We start from the raw sequence: 20,099 nt of genomic DNA on the forward strand, positions 1-20,099 counted from the left end.
TAAGTTTAAGGCTCAGCTGGACAGGTATTTTGAACGAACAGAGGGGTGAAGTGGAAGTGGGGTTTTTTTTTTTTTTTTTTTGGCTGATGCTGCATAAGCTTGCTTTCTTGCATCAAATGCCTCTACTAATGCTAATACTAATTAAATGATTGTTAATTCTAAATTAATATTTTACCCTGTTTCTTTCCCAGTTCTTCAAAACCCAATAACAGCAAAAAGGTAGCAAATGTTTCATTAAAATTCATTTGAATATTATACAAATATTCATTATATTAATATTCCAATTTATGTACCCAAAGCAAGTGAACCTTTCTTTTTTAGTGAGGTTTTAATAAACAACTTGGTCCACCTCTGCTGATCTATCTGTTGGTAAGTTTTCATTTAAAAATTGTTGAACATCCAAGAAAAGTGGTAAGGTGCTCCATCTTGCTGAAAAATGGTAGTGGCTTTAATTCTGAACTGTCCTAATCTTGTGGTTTCTCCATCCCCCAAATATGGCAATTATGGGCAATTAACCTTGTCGCTAATGTGAAGCATTGCTTCATCATTAAACATTAGATTTCAAGAGATAAGATGCCATTTTCAACATTTTCATTAAACTAGAATGCTAACCTCACTTGGTAGTCCTCTTCCAACAATATTCAATGTGCTTGAATCTTGTAAGGTCGCTTGTGCAATTTCACTCTAAGAATTTTGTGCCCTGTTGCTTTAGGAACACCAAGTTCCAGAAATACTCAACTTAGTGATTTTCATGGGCTTCACTGAAAAGCTTCCTTGACAGAGGCCAAGCGTCCCTGTTTAATCCAGACATTCAGGTTCATAGCTTATCATTAATAGAACAAGTCATTTTAAACTTCATCCAGTTTGAAATTGAATTTCTGTGCAGTACTTCCTTTGTGTAATGTGTCGTAAACTTTCTTATAACCACAGACATGGACTTAAGCTCTGCTAGCCAGTTCACTTTCTTCTATTGAAGCATCGGATCTTGTAGGGTAGATATCTGAACAAATTTAAAAAAAAAAAAAAAAAAATCAGGTTAGCAAGCAAAAAATAATTAAGTAATTATTTTTGTGCATAATTTCAATGCATCTTACAGATCATTTTTATCTCATACAGAACCTAAGTTATTACAGTTTTAAAGTGCACAAGGACTTTATGAACACCATATAATATTACCTCCTCAAATGTTCTCATGACAGCTTAGTCAGCACAATACTTCAATGACTTATAATCATTTGGAAAAATGTCGATTTGATTCCTGTCTGTGACTGGAGAAATTCATATCCCATGTCAGGATATCATCCAATATGGAAGGTGTGAAGGGGAAGATCACTGCAAAAGGAACCCAAATTGCTTCCCATGCATGGTTCTGGTTACATGGTAATCATGTGACCATCTTCAAAATTGTTAACACAAGGTGTACACAGGTCAGTGACAGTAAAATCCTGACTATAGGCCTACCATCCACTATATATTATCCTATTTTCTGTTAGATCTCCTCACCCTTAACCTTTAATATTACCTTAACCTTTAATATTAGATTCTCAGCCTGCTTTCTTTCTTCTACTGCTGTTATAACATCATCAAGTCACTTTCCTCTTGGTTTTCGTCGAGGTCTACTGCCATTCATTTTTACTTTGAATGTCTTTGTCTATCTTATGTTTACATGAGATATGGTTCTGTATGAGATTATTATTATTAGCCATATGGTGGTGCAAGGAAGCCTAAGGCTTAAGCTGCACCAGCCAAAAAAAATTCCCAAGTTACCCAGAGAGAGAGAGAGAGAGAGAGAGAGGAATCACCAAGAAAGAGAAGAATGATGATATCCAGCTCAGGACCCTGGGTGTGCCCATATTCACCAGATGTGAACCCCTGGGGTTAAAATGATCTGCAAGATGCATTAAATGGCTTTGTCTGAAGTTTATCAAAATGTAACAAGGTGATTTTTTAATAACTGAGAGCAAAGTGGAGGAGAAATTGTTGAAATTAAACATAAGAAAGGCACCTGGGGTGGATGGGATCTATCCAGTTATATTAAAGGTGGCAAAGGAAGTAAGCAAACCATTATCCATAATTATGAGAGCATCCGTGGACTAAGGGGAAGTCCTCACGGACTGGAGATGTACAAATGTATCCCCACTTCACAAAGGGGGGGTGACACGAGTAACTGCAGACCAGTTAGTTTTACTTCTGTTTCAGGTAAAATAATGGAGTCACTGGTTAACAATGCATTGCAGGATCTTTTAGACAAGACTGCATCAATAATTCAGACACAGCATGGATTTGTTAAGGGAAAGTCTTGTCTGACAAATTTGATTAGATACTATGATGTGGTTACAAAGGAACTGGATGCAAAAAATAATTTTGATATCATATACTTGGATTTCAGGAAAGCTTTTGCCACTGTCGCACATGGAAGATTACTGGACAAACTGGAGCAAAATGGTATTAAGGGTAAGTTGCTACAATGGATAAAAGGGTGTGGGAGAAGACAGAGGGTGATAATCAATGGATGCTTCTCTTCGTAGACTAATGTTATTAGTGGAGTCTTTAGGGTTTGGTGCTGGGCCCATTGTTGTTTTGTGTATTTATCAATGAAGGGATATCAGGCTTAATGGACAAGTTTGCAGATGATACAAAGGGTGGCAGGATTTTTAATGACAGTAAAGTAAAGAATTGGCAACTAAAGTTTGTTGAAATTAAACATAAGCTGTTTCTTAGAAATTAAGAAATTAATTTAATTAAATAATTAATTAAGAAATTTAATTTAATTAATTAAATTAATTTAAATAAAAATAAATTAAAAAATTAAGTTTAAGAAATTAAACATAAGCAATGGGCACAGCACCGATTAAACATCGGTGCTGGGCCCATTGTTTTGTGTATTTATCAATGAAGGGATATCAGGCTTAATGGACAAGTTCGCAGATGATACAAAGGGTGGCAGGATTTTTAATGACAGTAAAGTAAAGAATTGACAACTAAATTTTAACACTGACAAATGCAAAGTACTGCATATGTGTAGAAGTAACCCCAGAGAAACGTACCAACTGTGTAGAAACGTACCACTTGGAGTGGTAGAAAATGAGAAAAACCTAGCAGTGATTGTGCATCAGATATGAAGTTTTCTGAGCAATGCAGACAAGCTGCCAGAGCAGATCATGGAGTATTGTCAATGATATACAGGAATTTTGCTAGCATGGAAAAGGAGGTAATTATCCCTTTACATAAGGCAATGGTCAGACCATGCCTTGAGTACTGCATACAGGTCTGGAGGCCTCATTTTAGGAAGGATGTAGAGTTGCTTGAGTGTGTACAGAGAAGGGCAACAAGATTGGTGATGGGAGCAAAGGGTTCTCTTACCAAAAAAGACTTCAGTTCTGCAAATTGCAGCGGCTGGAGACTAGGCACCTGCAAGGTTTTTTTTTTTGTTAGTTGTTGGCACATTGGCTTCTGTGGCCATAATGCCTCCCAAAGGTTTTGCATTTTACTCTGATCCAGGCCCGAGGCGGGATTCGTTCGAACCCACAACCTTTGGGTTGCCAGGCAGGCACTTTACCCACCTGGCTAGCCCGGTCGGCTAACCTGCAAGGTGATATGATTGAGGTGTACAAGGCCTTGAATGGGTTGAGCACGCTGATTTCTGATGAGATTCTTTCACTTGCTCAGATTACGAACCTGAGGGGGGGGTATAAATTGAAATTGAGGAAAGAATTGTAGAATATGTGTGGAAATTTTCATTTAGCCAGCGGGTGGTTAATTGCAGGAACAAACTTCCATCTGTCACTGTGGAAGTTGATAGCTTAAATAAATTCAAGAAGGAACTGTACAAACTTTTAGAGGGAATGGATGTGTGAAATTGTGGGGTTTTTTTTGGCTGATGCTACATAAGCTCATACACTTACTTTCTTGTATCACGTGCCTCTTATTATTACTACTACCTAGGTTGCCATATCAGAACTATGATTTCCTCAAAACGGAAATTCACACAAAACCCACAGACCAACCTAAAATTTTCTTCCAATCAATCCTGATTAGTCCTGAAATCCTGAAAGCCTGCCATTTATGCAAAAGACAGGCCCTATATGACAAAATCATTAAGATATATCACATTTTTCAAGATACAGTTATCCATACAGGCTTATAATAAAAACTGTTACAATTACTAAAATAATTTTTTTGATCTTTCTTCAGTAATTCTAATGGAATGTTATTTTCGATGAATGTTCCTGCAGCCAAAATTAAAAATATGTTAAACAAAATGTTAACCATCCCCAACAGCAAAAATCAAATTGCAAATATCATCCCCAAAAATAAAAAACAAACACATAAATAGCAAAAATTGCTGAAAAACATGGAATCTATAATAAATTCAATCAGTGAAAATACCATTTGAATTATCATACCACCCCCCCCCTCAAACAAAGGTACTATCCACAAAGTTCCCTGTACAGCAGGTCCCCGTTATAAAGCGGTTCACTTTACGCTGATTCGCTATTACGCTGTTCTTACATTATAACCCGTATCTGACTATAACACTGTCACAGATCACTATAACGCTCTTTTACAGATTGCATTTTTTGCATATTTAACGAAATAGTTTCATTTAATGGAGTCGATAGCTTGAAAATGAATAGCAAAACAGCATTAAAACGTTTCCCATGCCGACTTGAGAAATTTTCCCACACTCAATGAAATTTTCTCGCACGCTACTTTAATTGCGTACAGTGACTTTTTACGTAGTTCCGAGATCAGCATTTTAAAAAATGATCAAGTATATTGCTTGTAATATTTGCGTTATATGCATTTATCCGAAGTCTAGTCATCACTCAGTACCGTATTAGCCATCGTGCGAAACGGACAGTTTACTTGAACATTGTATCGTAATTAATGCAACCAACGCAGTTAACATTTTAGAAGAGTTGATAATGGCCAATAAGAATGAAAAAGCAACGTCTGGGTGAAGTATGAAGACTATAAATGTAAGAAAAAGACTGAATTTGAAAATTAAATTAGACGTTTTGAAGCGAATCGATTCCGGTCAAAGACAAGCGGATGTGTGTCATAACTTAGGACTTGCAAGTTTAGCTGTAAGAACAATTATAAAACAAAATAAAGAATTAATTTTAGCAGCGGGAAAGATAGCTGTTCCACTGCAAGCAGCTAGGGCTAGGCTGGCTATTAGGATTGAAATGGAAAGACTTTAACTAATTTTATTGAAGATAATATCCAAGGCAGAATTCAGTTAAGTTAAATATTATTAAAAAGAGATAGAGAGCGCAAGATTAGCCAATATGGTGATCTGAAGAAAACTCACCAAAAAAAAAAAAAAATTGTGGAACCATTTAAAACTAGTAAGGGCTGGTTGAATAGATTTAACATCCAGGGAGAAGCCACAAGTGCAGAAGGAGCCAAAACTTTCAAAAAAGAACTTGTTAAAATCATTGAAGAGGGATATTATGTGTTATACTTCTCAACAAGTTTTTGTGGAAACGAATGCCTAAAAGAAGTTTCATATTGAAAGAAGAAAAAAACATGCCATGTTTCAAAGCGGCAAAGGATCGGTTGACTTTATTGTTGGGTGCTAACGCTGCGGGGGATTTAATTAATACCCTTTTAGTTAATTTGGAAGAGGGCCAAAGTTCAACCCAAAATCGACACATTTTTCATGATTAAATTCATCGATTAAATCAAATCAATTTAGATCAATTAAATTCATGATTTCAATTGGAATTTTAAGTTTAATTTTGATACGTAAGTAGTTATCACAATTATATACGTATGTAATGCAGAATATTTTATATGTACAAATATTTGAATATTAAATATTTTGACCGACATTTGTGCATCTTTTCACTACCGTTTATTGTTGATTAGGAAATGTCCTATGGCACCGACTGCAACTCACAAATACACATGTTACCTTATGGGAATGCGGCACTCGCTCAGCATGGATTCACTTAGCGCTCTGTTTTTACGGAACGAATTATCGGCGTTAAGCGGGGGTCACCTGTATATAGTTTACAATTCAAAGACTGCAAAAATTATGTTAAAGCAAAAGAAGACTTTTTAAAAGAATTAGAGAACATACATATTAACATATCACAATATCATATAGAAGTCACATCCTGAATTCTACACATGGTGTGAGCACTTAACTACCAATAAGTTCTATAAATAAAGATTCTATGAAGAAAGTGATAATGCCAACCTTTAAAAAAGGGACAAGTTAATCAGCATGCCTTTTAAATTTCTTAAAAACAGTGTTTGACAGGTGGTTCGCCTGTCAAGTGAGCCACTCTCAAAAATAACATCCGTACATGAACAGTTCAATGATTAAAATTCAATAATCACTGATTAAAAATCTGAAATTTTTAACCTTCCTAAATATAGTTAAACCTTTACTGCAAATTTCTCAGGTGATTTTTTATGATTTTCATACAGAAATTGATGCAAGAACCTGTCAGGTGGTCCACCAATGTCTTTGCAACTATTTGTTTTTTTTGCTTGAAAAGTGGTTTCATACCAGACAAGTACTGATGCTATGGCATATAGTTTTTTCTTCTTTCACTAGTTCAATGAACATCTAGTCTTACACTAGTTATTTGTGGAAAATTTATTGTTTTCATATAGTAAAGAGAGGAAAATGAAACTGGATATTCTCTATACTACCTGATGTGTAGTTCCAAATTTTGTGCACCGTAAAGAACACAAATTTGAAATAAACCTGAAAATAGGAGTAACTAATAGTATCAAATATATAATGTTTTAATTTTTTTAATAATATTTATATACATAATAAGCAGAAATATATGCAAATGCCCATATCTGAAATTGCATGCACTTAGGCCTTTTAAACTAGAAAATGGAATAGAATAAGAGACTATTTTATGTCTAAAATGGTTTTAGCAGAATTTGTTTTTCTGAAAATAAAAGATGTAAACACATGGCATGTTTTAAAATTTATTTTTTTATTAAAACTTAAAGCATACAATAAAAGTACTGCCAATCCACTAAGAAAAGAGGAAACATTAGTAGAATCCAAAAAAACAAAGATTTCCAGAATTTAAAAAGAAAGTTGGGCAACTGTCAGGTGACCCACCACTGTTTATGTACACTTTGGGCACCACCACTGGGTTAATACTGTATTTCTTCAATTCTAAGATGCCATCAATTGTAAGATTTCACCTTAATTTCAGTACCACCAACAGAAAAAAAGCTTTGATTCTAAGAAAAAATAAATAAATAAAATGCTAAAATATATCCAACAAATATTTTTATTATAATAGAATTCAATTTACTAACAACAATAGTATTTATCAGTAAGTATGTTATTCATCACTTCCTTCTGAATCTTCTGAGCCATCGATATCTGCATCAATATCAGAGTCTGCTTCTTCTGAGCCATCGAGAGCATTGGTGATGCAACATTTTTTAAATGAGTGTTGCACTATTCTTTCTGGGATTAGCTTCCAAGCTGTTGATTACCCATTCAGAAAATTTTGATGCCGGCACTTTCTTAATTTTTCGAGAAGGTGTCAGCGGAAGGTTGTCAGTCAACAGCCAGGATTCATATTCCTTTCTCAAGTAAGCCTTAAATGGCCAACTGTAGTCACTCGACTGACTGCAGTTGGTTAGTCATGCCACCAGGAATCACAACCAAGTCACCACGTTTTTACACTATTTTATTTTTGACCAGTTCGGACAAATGTCCACGAAATGCATTAAGTACTAGCATGCTAGGTGGGTTACGAAGACTTCCAGGACATCTATTCCACACAACATTTAGCCAGTCTTCCATAATCTCCAGGACGTCTATTCCACAACATTTAGCCAGCCTTCCGTAAGCTCCAGGACGTCCATTCCACAACATTTAGCCAGTCTTCCGTAAGCTCCAGGACGTCTATTCCACATAACATTTAGCTAGTCTACGAAGCATGAGTCTGTTGCACCAGCAACTGCCTTGCGACTGCCTTTAAAAATTATTTTCTCTATTCCGAGGGACTTGGCAATTTCTCCAGCTTTCAATTGCATGGCTTGTCGAGTGATGGGTAATCCTTTTGTGCGTGTCTCCACAGCTTCATTGACTTGTGGAAACCTTCCTTTCTTAGGCCCTGTAAAGCACTTGGTTGTTGCTTTGCACGAAAATATAGAATTGCAATCATTTCTCCAATGACGAACATTTACTTCACTAATGTCAAAATGTCGACCCGCAGCTCTATTTCCATGTTCTTTTGCATACACAACTTTTCGTTTCAGTGTGGCTTCGTAGTGCAATCTTTTTAGCAACATTTTAATGTTGCAATAAGGGATCAAAATGAACAAAATACAGTAACTCCACTTCTTACATACTTTCGAAGATACATACAAAAAACTTCCTAGTTTTCGCTGAGTGAACTTCACTATAATGAAATAACAGTGGCTTCACATTTCAAAAGAGTGTGAAATCAAAACCACGCCACTTTATTCTCCAATGGAATTGGAGATTGTGATAACTAACGGTCAAACTAGGAGGCGGGGTTTTCGTGTAAAAACAAAACGTGTGGTGCCACAGAGGGTCTGGGGGGATGGAAGTTTTTGACAGTGAAGAGCAAGTGGGGGGGATAACAGAAGAGGAAGCTATAGTTTATACAGGAATGAATGGAGCAGTAGACATCCACCAGATTAGGGTTTGGAGAAGGGAGTAGAGGTGGGAGCACATTACATCCCACCTTTAGGAAAGCCTAAAGAGGAGGTAGTAGGCAAAGGTGAAACACACTCGGTATGAAAAAGAAAAGTCATAGGACCAGCTAGACATTCAAGCAATGGCTGGGCCTGAGACAGGCCAAAATCCTGCACCACCACAATGGGACCAGTGTCAGCAATCCCATGCCAACCAGTAAGAAGCCCAAATATAGTATCAGCTGTCGTGCTTAATGGGTACTACTTGGCAGTAATGATGCAGTGGTGGTGAGCCTGTGGTGGGGGATCTGCCCTTTTACACCCTTTGATACAATTGTGAGCATTTGCCAAATGGCAACCCAACACTGGCCATGAGGCCAGCATCAGCAACAATCTCACATCATGCCAAGACACAATGTCAGCAGTCAGTTCCAGTCTATTTTCATCTCACACTGTCATGAGCCAGTGTTAGTAATCCCACATCACACCACGGCTCGATGTAAGCAGTCTAATCAAGTTGTGGCTTTCTTCTAAGGACCCCCCCCCAGAGGCCCGGCCCAATAATCATCACAATAGGGAAAAGTCTCATCAGTGTGTTGTTACAACTGGGTCAGGGAGGGCTCCTGGAGCCTGGGATAGTGCTGCTGGATTATCTAATTAATTTGGGCTGGTCATTGGTTACTTTCTGGGCATTGTTGGTTGAAAATACTTTCTGCACATTTTCAATCAGGGCGTTGTAATAGTTGTAATAGTTTTGGCCTATTATGAAAAGATGTTAATGATTGTTTGGCAGTGGGCCATTTTTCTACTTAATTGACTTCTTTTATTGTCATAGTTTAAGCAATCATATAGTCGACGTCATCATCAGCCATTTTCAATCCACTGCAGGATGAAGGCCTCTCCAGCAACTTTCCAGTTCTTTCTGTTTTGAGAACTGGCCATCCATTCACTACCCACAAACTCATGAATTTCATCTATCCATCTCCGCCTTTGTCTTCCAGGTTTTCTTCTAGCTCCTCTTGGGTACCGTTCTGTTATTTTCTTAGTCCATCTGTCATCGTGTCTCCGAGCTATGTGTCCTGCCCAAGACCATTTTAGTTCTTTAGTTTTGATAAGAATGTCCTTTACTTGAGTTTGCTGCCTAATCCATGTGTTTCTCTTCTTATCTAACAGTCTGATTCCCAATATAATTCGTTCCATTCTTCACTGTGTAGTTCTCAGCTTCTCTTCCATTCTTTTGGTGAGTGCCCAAGTTTCACTTCCATAAGTCATGGTGGGGAGTATACATTGGTTCATTATTTTATGTTTCAGACAAACTGAGATATTGCTCTTCAGTATGTGACTATATTTCCTGAATGCTATCCATCCAAAATTTATTCTTCTCTTGACTTCCAGCCATTTATCATTATTACAGCTAATAACTTGTCCCAGATAAGTATATGACTCCACCTTTTCAATTACTGCTCCTTCAATCATTATTTCCCTTTCTGTTGCATACTTGTTCATCGTTACTTTTGTTTTAGCCATATTCATCTTTAGTCCAAAATCCTTACTAACTGTGCATAACTGATTAAGATTTTCCTCTAATTCTTTGGGATTGTGGCTTATGACCACAATGTCATCTGCAAATCGTAAATGGTTTAGGTACTCTCCGTTCACATTGACTCCTTTCTGCGACCAGTCTAATCTTCTGAAAGCTTCCTCAAGGGCAGCAAACAGCTTCGGAGATATTGTGTCTCCTTGTCAAACTCCTTTCTCAACTTTAAATTTCCTACTGTCTTTGTCTAGTCTAATAAAGGAGGTAGCACTCTCGTATATTTTCTTCAAAATCATAACATATGGGGTATCTATGCCTTGTCTTTCCAGTGCCCGAAACATTGTGCCTTATGCTGTATGAAGTCAAATGCCTTTTCATAATCCACAAATGCCAAGCATAATGGTGTTTTATATTCATTTGCTTTCTCCATTAGCTGTGATATTACGTAAAGGTGATCCATAGTTGAGAATAATGTCCTAAAGCCAGCTTGCTCTTTCGGTTGATTCTCATCAAGTATTCTTTCTAATCTGTTAGTAATGACCCTTGTGAACAACTTGTAGATGTGGAATAACAAGCTGATTGGTCTATAATTTTCAATTTGTGATTTATCTCCTTTCTTAGGCAGAAAAACTATGATTGCATTATTCAACTGCTTAGGCGTCACACCTTTTCTAATGCACTTTGTGAAGAGCCTTGCCAGTTTGTGTTATGTCTCTTCCTCCCAATTTTAACAACTCTACAGTAACTTATCTTCCCCCGGGGCTTTCTGATTCTTTATTTTCTTCAATGCATGTTCTACCTCGTCAGGAAGAATATCGGGTATGTCGTATGTGTTGCTACTTTGCAATCCATCTTACCCACTGCTGGCATCATTCCCCTGCTCCTTGTATAATTCTCTATAGTAGTCTTCTGCTTTTTGAATTATGCCTTCTCTGCTGTTAATAAGTACACCATCGCTATTCTTCAGTTTCAATATCATTTGTCTTTCTGTATTGCTGCTCATGGCTGCTGATTTAAATCCTTTGTTTTCCCTTAATGCTTGTTCTACTTTTCTTGTATTAATCTTCTTATGTCCTCTCTGAGTCTCTTTCTAATGGCTTTGCATAACTCAGTATACTCAATTTTCTCCCTGTCAGTGTTTTTCTTGCTTTTCATTTGTCGTCTTTGGTTCATCATGACAAGTGTTTCTTGACTAATTTTTTCTTCTTTGGATTTCTTTTTCCCTATAAGTTTCTTGGGCTTTATCACTTTCAAAAAGTTGTAATATTCCTCGTCGATATCTTGGTCCTGAGCAGTCTGCAGAAACTCAAACTTGTTCTTAAGTTCCAGTACATACTGCTTTTTCTCCTCTTCTGTTATCTCAAAGACCCTTGTATTATTTACTCGAGTCAGTTTTTTCCTTTCCTTTACTACATCTATATCAAGTGTACATCTTACCATCCTGTGATCACTTCCAACATTTACCTTATTCAGGACGGTAACATCATTCTCAATATATCTTCTGTTAGTGAGGATGAAATCGATTTCATTAGTAGTTAATCTATTTGGACTCTTCCGTGTCCACTTTCTGTTCACCCTTTTCTTGAAAAAAAGTGTTCATTACTGACAGTCCTTGAGATTCTGCAAATTCCACAAATCTTTCATTTCTTTCACCAATTCCAAAATTTCCTATAGTTCTCCTTTCTGCACTGTTTTGTCTTTTTCCAACCTTAGCATTGAAGTCCCCCATAATAATAGTGTAGTGGGTTTTCTGCTCATCTAGAAGACTCTCGATTTCAGTGTACATTTCTTGAACCTCTTCATCATCATGGCTCGATGTTGGTGCATAAATCATTATAATCTTTAGCTTGTACCTCTTAGAAATCTTGAGTATTAGTCTTGACACCCTTAGTGATGTACTTTTGAATTCCAAAATGTTTTTAAAATCTTTATGGACCAGAAACCCAACTCCACCTTCACTCCTTTCACTGTTTCCATTGGTGTACAGCAGATTTCCACTTGATAAACTTATAAGTGATTCATTTCTTCTTCTTGTTTCAGCCAAACCGATGATATTCCAATTCACATTTTGTAATTCCTTTTCCAGCTCTAATATCCTGGCTTCGCCGATGAGTGATCTTACGTTATAACAGGCCAAGTTCAGTTTCTGTGCATGGCAGCCTGGTCATAACCAGAGATTCTTAGCACCCTCTGCTTCCACTCTGATCCTCTCACTGCCATAGGAGGGAGAGTGAAAGCTGCTGGGGACTGAGGGCCATTTGTTTTGTCATGCTGTCATATGCTGGAGGGTTTTGTCTTTTCCTCTTCATGCTGACCAGGCATCTTGAAGAGAACCACTCTACATGTTCGTTGCCGCCTAAGTGACGTAACAGGGCTTACCATCGAGGTGTGCATGAGTGGATTTTAGGGAGGTAGGCCAACTGGACTTCTCCTAAATCTTCTGTAATAGAGAGATATTGGATCCATCAGTGTTTTAGGCTGAGTGTTTGATAACACACAGGATACCTATTCTCCTCTAAGCCCCTATATAGTATATGTGCCCAATCTTCATTAGCACTGCAGAAGCATACTAGATCTTCTGACCACCCAAAGCTATGGAGCTTAGCTTGAAAGAGCCATGCCCTGTTAAGAAAAAAGAGGCTAGGAGAGTACCATGAAGGGAGCTTAAGATTAGGGCAGGCTAGAGCAACTTCAGGTAGAAACTTTTTAGTCAACTCCCCTTTGTGATTTAATCACACTCAGCATGCAACTTTTGATGAAGCTTTGTGACAGTGGCTTTTTTTTTTTTTTTTCCAAATCATTTGTCAAATTTAACTTAATTCCCATAAAGTTTGTACTTTTTTTTTTGTCAATTTAGGCCTCTATGTACAAGCTCTTGGCATAAATGTGCCATCTATTACTTGGAGTGGAGGTGTACTAACTGGACAACAACCTCAGTTATAGTTAATAATATTGTTCCATGTATAGAGTTTTTTCATTTGAATCTATCCATGGGTCCTGTGACACCAAATGCTAGCTCCATAGGTAATTATTAGTAGCATAATTATTCAGTACTGATTGCCTGCTGATTCAGGCAATCAGTACTGTAAAGTTGTAGACCTAATCAACCACATCACAATACCTCTCTAAGAGGTAATAGAGACGCAAGAAAAATGACAGCTTGGTGTCAAACACCACTTCTAGATAGTTCAACTTACTTTCTTTTTTGAATTACTGGATATTTCAATGGGATCTAAGGTACTCTTGAGAAGGATAGTCTTACTATTTTTCTGCAGATATTTTAAATTTGTCGGCTGTGGTCCTTTTTTGCAGTATGTTCCAGTGCAAAGTTGGCATGACCTTCAATGACTACTCTGGTGTTTCAACAAGGACGACAAGGTCATCTGCGAAAGCAACCTTGTCCACTGGACTGGGATCTAGGTTAATGAATTCATCACGTACTGTTATCCAAAAATATGGATCCAATATGGAACCTTGAGCAGCCTTTGGTCACAGGGGGGATGATCTGATACCATGTGTGTTGGTATCAGACCTCCAAAATAGACAAGTCACACTATGACTTATCTATTTTGGAGGTAGTCTTCACAACAAAGATATACGTTTTGTTGGATATTAGTCTGGCGTAGCTTTCTCAGAACACTTGGCTTGCATAAGCTCTCAAATGCATCTGCAGACTCCACTGATATAGCCAGCAGGTACACCTCCTCTGTGTTTTTAGCTTGAATTATTATATACTGCACTGTATCAACAATTGAGTTGCTTGGTTTGAAACAAAGTTATTACTGGGCTGCAAGTTGTTATTGTTAATAATATTATAATTATATATATATATATATATATATATATATATATATATATATCTGATAATTAAAATAAATATGATATTTAAAATAAAAACATCAGCCAGTAGTACGGCAATAATGCAGAGCGAAAACGAAACTCAAAATAATATAAAATAAACAAACAGGGAAGGGAAAGTAGAGATAATAGGACAAAAAGGTAGTCGATAATCCCCTGTATAATTTAGTCAATTAAGTCATTAAACCCAATTAATAAAACATGATATAAATTTAAAATAATGCCAATTATAAATAATTTAGAGGAACCCCCTCGAAGGTACCAGTTCCAAAAGACGTGAAATATCACCAAAAAAGGGTTAAAGAAACTACCAAAAAACTAAAATATCAAAATAATAGACTGACCATCATGCCCCATATCGACAGAGGACCACGAGGCCAATAATGGTCATGGAATTGCTGCATTTCAATCGTCATACAAATCATCGCAAAGGCAGAAATATCGAAGAACCAAACCACCCCTCCATTCTCCGATAGATCAACCAATGCAGAGGATTTGCATGGCGGTGGTCCTTATGCAGCGAAAAATAATCTATAGAACAGACAGCACTCTAGATCAGAGCCACACCACTTTTTGCCTAAATTTTACCTCATATAATATATATATATATATATATATATACATACATATATATACAGTGCTTTTTTTGGGATGGTACGGTGTACCGGCATCTTTATTAACAGTGACTTGTAACAACTGGATGCAGTACAGTTCAAAATTTGTAATATTCTGTAATTTTTTCACATGTTTACCTACTATTCAAATAAGCTTAAAGTGAATGAATTTTCACTGCCTATTGTTAAGATATTTTCTTTATAAAACTTTATAACCATTTTTACATTTCTAAATTACTCAATCGGACTTCTGCTTAATGAACTCCTTTTATAGCAATTTTTTTTAAAATTCCCCTTGGAAATTACATTTAAAATAGTTTCGGTTCAGCAAAGAAAATTTTCATATAATAAACGCCTTAGGAGAGACAACTCGGTATGCACTGTTCGCACTTCTGGTCTACAGGCAATTTAGGAAATTAGTGCTGCCGCTAAGCAAGAATTGAGATAGCTGAAGGGATTACCATTCTACAACTTAGGGGTAATATGGTAAAACCTATCCAACCACCTGTTCCACATATGGAGTTGTGCTAGTCAACAGTGAGCAGATCAAGGGGTATTCCCAGAGGGCTCTGGCCCACCTTCTACTGCAGTGGTGTCCAACCTTTTCGGTACAGGGGCTATATTCAAAGTTAGATTTCTTTTGGGGGCTGAACTGAGTGATTCGAGAAAAATTAGTGTTACATTTTCCATATCTTGTTACACGTTAAAGGAAGTTTCTGTTTTCATGTTACTGTTTTTTATTTTCAGGGTATATATAAAAGATGCAAATTCCCAATACTTTTATGTGTAACAAATCTGTCACTAATTTATTTTTTAGATTTTATTAAAATTATAAAAATAATGACTTGTTTTTCAAAAAATATACCTTACTTTTGCCTTTAAATGCTCACTTTAGAAAATTTACAACCTGAAAGGATCACCGCTTAAGATGAATATAAGGTGAATAAATAAAAATAATGATACACCTAAAATTGAAAATTTTATTAAGTACAATAAACGATTACATTTACAAAACAAAACATTTAATGAGAATTTTTTTGATAATTAGCAAAATTTAATTTTGTGAATTAACTGTAAGTTAATTACTGTAAATTAACTGAATTAACTGTAAGCACCCCGTCCGAGAATTAGAAGACAGTGATTTACTTTTACCCTAACAAATAATCATCTGTTGTTTTGCGGAAGTGTGTTATCCACATTGTTCTGTAAATTTTCCCTATCTCTGTTTACATGGTCACAGCAGCTGAATATCCAAATGACATTTTGGACCAAAAAAAAAAATCCAGATTTAAGAACTAGTGACAATATCGATAACAAGAGAAGGAAAATGAAGACAACAAAGGTATTAAACCTTCTAAACATTAAATGTTGGCATTTGGTGAGAATGAAGTTAGAAAATCGTCAATTAGGCTTCAGTTAAAGGAAACAGATACAATTCGTGGATTTTGAGAATACCTAATCGAAAAGACTGTTTCGGAAAAATTGAAGAGCATTTGAGGAACGCTGAGTACAATACCAATTTCATCAAGTGAATGTGAACAAAGATTTTCACAAATGAATCTGATCGTCAGCCCAACCAGAGCTGTTGATGTCAAAAACAATTTCGTGGCTGCTTCAGAAACTTCATTCAGCAACAGACACAAACAGATGAAAAGAAGTTGGCATAGTGTGTTGGATGAGAACTCAAAAATTTGGAATGTTCTATAAAAACTTTATTATGAATTTTTTTTTACAAATTTTTACTTACTGCTAATTTTTTTTACACATTTTACTTATTTTTTATAATTCAATAATAAATTTATGCTTAATAAACTGTGTGTTAATATACGTAATTTGTTGTTCTTATTCCAAAAACATTACTACTATAGTAACAATATCAGGAAACAATTTTTTAGAGTATTGTACTTTTCACGTCCTTTTAATTTTCAATTTTTTCTGATAGCAAAGAATCTAGTACCTTTTTTTTTTTTTTTTTTTTGGTAGTTGTTGGTGCATCGGCTTCTGTGGCCATAATGCACCTCCCAAGGTTTTTGCAGTACTTTGATCCAAGCCTGAGGCGGATTCGAACCCGCGACCTTTGGGTTGCCAGGCAGGCACTTTACCCACCCGGCTAGCCCGGTCGGCAAATGAGTACCGACACCTTTTTTTCCTTTTTTTTTTTACATAAAATAGCACTTCGTATATATATACACTGGTGTTCAAAGAAAGTGCATCACCGCTTAAAATTGTAATTGTCATCCTAATAACATCAGTATATGGCAAAATATTTCTAATAGATTGCATCAGATAAGATTTACTCGTGTAGGTGATGTAATATTGCATCAGCTGTTACTTTCAGCTATTTAAGCATGTTCTGCAAGAGTTGCAGTCATTCCTTGCTTTTGTCAGGATGGTGAGTTACGTGCAGTTGATGTCACAAAAAAAAAAAAAAAAAAAAGTGCTACTGTTGCTTTATGTGAGGAAGGATGTTCTTACCCTCATATTGCTCATATGTCCTGTAATCAGTCGACAGTGAGTAGATTTCTTTCCAAACTCAAGAATACTGGTTCTGCTGATAGGGAAAAAGGAACCGAATGCAAACGAATGCAAAGGTTGAAGTGCTTGTGCCTTAAAAACCGTAAAGCTTCTTCGTCTGAGTTGAAAAGAGAATGGGAAGAACATACAGGAGTGGTAGCAAGTGCAGTAACAGCCAGAAGACACCTCTTCAAAAATGGACTCGTAGCCCGTTGTCCTAAGAAGAAGTCCCTCCTCACACAAAAAATGAAAAAGGCCCGATTAATTTGGTGTAAAGAACATGTCAAATGGACCCCCCCCCAGCAGTGGAAGTCAGTTTTCTCGGATGAGAAGAAATTCAACCTGCATGGCTCTGATGGGAGACAAACGATTCGCTGTAGACGTGGTGAAGAATACCATCCAGGCTATATGGTGTCTACAGTGAAATTCCCTACAAGCCAAATGATATGGGGTGCATTTCATATCGCGGAGTAGGTCACCTGCAGTTTATAAAAGTAAATGCCAATGGATACCTGGCTATATTGGAAGGCAAATTGCTGCCAACCATTAGACACCATTTCAAACTGCCAAGTAACTTTTTTTTTTTTTTTTTATGAAAACCCCAAACACGAAAGGTATCAAAACCGTGCATGGGTTGAAGGAGAAGTAGGGGGGGGGGGGATGCCAGAAACTTTTCTCTAGAGACTAAACATGGGTTTCACCACTTCAAGCCTCCAATAAGCAAAGTGGTGGTATTTCACCGGTTGATGAAAGCCATCTACCAACTGCATCTTTCAGGACGACTCTGACTTCTGTAGTTACTTTAGCTTCATTTCTGCATTAGAGATGCGAGAGTAATGTGTTTACATTTGTTACAGGTGAAAAAAATGGTTGGAAGAACGGTCCATTACAACTCTTAGCTGACCAGGAAACAGCCTGGAACTGAATCCTATAAAGAACTGTTGGCATTGTGTGGAATCTGCAGTTGCCGGAGAGAAACCAAAAATCCATCATGAACTTCAGAAAGCCATTATTGTGTTTGGAACCATGAACTATCAGTTGATTATCTTCAGAAATTGATCTTGTCAATTCCTCGACGATGTGCGGTTGTCATCAGGGCTAGAGGTGGTTCAACTAAATGTTAGTTTGCACCTGGTGAACTATCCATTTTTTTTCCATTTAAAATGATAAAATGAAGCAAATTGAGGGCTTCTGATAACATTTCAGCCATAATTGTTGTGTTTACCAAAACTGTTGTATAAAGGTAGCAAATGCTCAATTTGGAATATTTTGAGAGCACCTGTCAAATATTACTTAGCTTTGCCTTAACTATTAATAAATATGTTTATTAATAGTTAAGGCAAATATATATATATATATATATATTCTTGAACACTACTTTTAAGGCTTTATTTTTCTATTTTAATTAAATTTTTAGTTGGGTTAATGCTACTGTAGGATTGAACAATTAAACGTTATACTACACGCATCGATATATTAGGTCAAAATTCTGACTGATTTTTATTGTGCGAGTGGTAGGGTAAATTTTGGAAGGGGGGAGGCATTACCAGTAATTAAGTCCTAACTAACTGGCTAGCCATTGTTGTTCTAGCAGTTGTTGGTTCGCCTATTGTTCTATGTTAACCATTAACATGAAATCAAGTTAAGAGATATATAAATGTAAAAAATTTACAATGAAATTGAAAAGTTCAGGTTTAAAGTTAGAGGAGAAAGGGAATAAAGAATAGTGTAGAATAGGGAATTATTAAAGAATAAGTCTAGCAAGATTAGGAAAATAACTAAGCAGAATTAGGAAGGTAACATTCCTTCATGTGACCATCTCTGCTACTATCTCAGGGGCTTTGGGCAGGCAGGCAGACAGACAGACAGCCAGCCAGCCACACTAAATGTTTGTTTCATGCATACCTGTTTGTTTGTTATTTGGTTTTTAGGAGCATTAGCAACTAAGGCCATATATATGCATACCTGTTTCTGTGGTCTCAATAACAGTTTTGGTTACTACGTACTCATGTTTGGTTTTGGATATCCTAATGTAATAAGGCAAATAAACTACCACTCCCAAAACAAAAATCAATCAGATTTAACCTAATATATAGTCTCCTTTTTGGGATTTTTTCCACCCCATGATGAGTAATGGTACCAAGGTTCAGTGCTGGGCCCATTGTTGTTTTGTGTATTTATCAATGAAGGTATATCATGTTTAATGTCCAAGTTTGCAGATGATACAAAGGTTGGCAGAGTTGTTAATGACAGTGAAGACAGTATGTTATGGCAACACGATCTAGAAAAGTTAGGCAGATGGGCTGAGAAGTGGCAAGTTTAACATTGAAGTTTAACATTGACGAATGAAAAGCACTGCATATGAGAAGTGGTAATCTAAGAGAAATGTACCATCTGTGTGGTGCTACACTCAGGGAAGTTGAGAATGAAAAAGATCTGGGTGTAATTGTGCAGTTCGATATGAAGTTCTCTGAGCAGTGCAGATGGGCTGCCGGAGCAGATTATGGAGTTTCGTCAATGATATATAGGAATTTTGCTAGAAGAGACATGGAGATGATTATACTTTTGTATAATGCAATGGTCAGGCCACACCATGAGTACTGTACTGGTTTGGAGGACTCATTTTTGGGAAGGATGTAGAGATGCTAGAACAAGTACAGAGAGGGGCAACAAGATTATTGAGATGAACAAATTAGTTCTCTTACCAGGAGAGGCTTAAATTCTGCAAGTTGCAGCATCTGGAGACTAGGCACCTGCAAGGTGATCTCATTAAGGTGCACAAGACTTTGAATGGTTAGAGCAGGCTCAATGCTGATGGGATACTTGCTCAGATTAAGAACCAGAGGGGACACAAATTCAAACTGAGGAAAGACTGTTGTAGAATAGATATGTGGAAGTTTGCCTTTAGCCAGCGG

General features: G+C 36.7%; 1 protein-coding gene across 1 annotated transcript in view; it reads right to left on the reverse strand.

The window, feature by feature from the left end:
• Positions 1 to 20,099, reverse strand: part of LOC150089540 (abnormal spindle-like microcephaly-associated protein homolog) — a 309,620-nt gene that overhangs the window by 197,882 nt on the left and 91,639 nt on the right. The window lies entirely within an intron of this gene.

The sequence above is a fragment of the Mastigoproctus giganteus genome, chromosome 2, assembly GCF_048544385.1.
Source record: "Mastigoproctus giganteus isolate SK-2022 chromosome 2, ASM4854438v1, whole genome shotgun sequence".
Lineage (NCBI taxonomy): Eukaryota > Metazoa > Arthropoda > Arachnida > Uropygi > Thelyphonidae > Mastigoproctus > Mastigoproctus giganteus.